Source organism: Silurus meridionalis, chromosome 27 (genome assembly GCF_014805685.1).
Source record: "Silurus meridionalis isolate SWU-2019-XX chromosome 27, ASM1480568v1, whole genome shotgun sequence".
Taxonomy (NCBI): domain Eukaryota; kingdom Metazoa; phylum Chordata; class Actinopteri; order Siluriformes; family Siluridae; genus Silurus; species Silurus meridionalis.
The window spans coordinates 19,268,481-19,269,259 of record NC_060910.1 but is presented as its reverse complement, the minus strand read 5'-3'; positions in this window follow the sequence as shown (position 1 = coordinate 19,269,259).

Below are 779 nucleotides of genomic sequence, written 5' to 3'. Positions count from 1 at the left end.
GGATTAGTGTGTGTATTGGCAAAAGTATTTGGTCGTCTGCCTTCGCATATAAATAAACTTGGGTAACATTCAATTCATTTCATTGTCTCAGAGCAGCTTTACACAGAATAAGTTCTGAATAAGTGTAAGTTTGTCCCTGATGAACAACAGAGGAGGAAGAAACGGAGTACAAATACTTCATTACTGTACTTAAATAGATTTTTTTGTATCAGTACTTTACTCCACTATTTATTACGGTGGCCGAGAAGTGCAAAACAAATTACCAAATCCAAAAATAAATTAACAAAGGATCTCCCACCAAGAGCTCTGGAGGTGACTTTGGTATGACAATCTCTCTTCTCCACAAGAACTTTGGTTCAGTAAGCCAGTCTGAATTAATCCACTCTGAAACACTGAGGCCTCTAGATGCTTGATCTGCTGGATTCTGGTCTGTATCGATGTAGTTCCACTGTGCAGGGTCTGATGCTTCTCTGATTCTTTGGACACGATTGGCAACGAAAACGTGGAACCTTCAAGCATCGTTATTGATGAAATCTAAGACTACTTTAGAATCAGTCCAAAAATATTCTTGGTCAATTTTTAGCTCCAGTTCTTCTCTTAACATACTACTGACTGCTGAGGAGACCACTGCAGCTGTTAACTCGAGTCTAGGTATAGTAACAACCTTTGTAGGTGCAACCCTTGCTTTACCTATGACTAAAGAGCAGTGCACCTTGTCTTCACTGAGCAATCGTATATATGTGCACTGACCGTACCCGTGGCTACTCGCATTAGAAAAG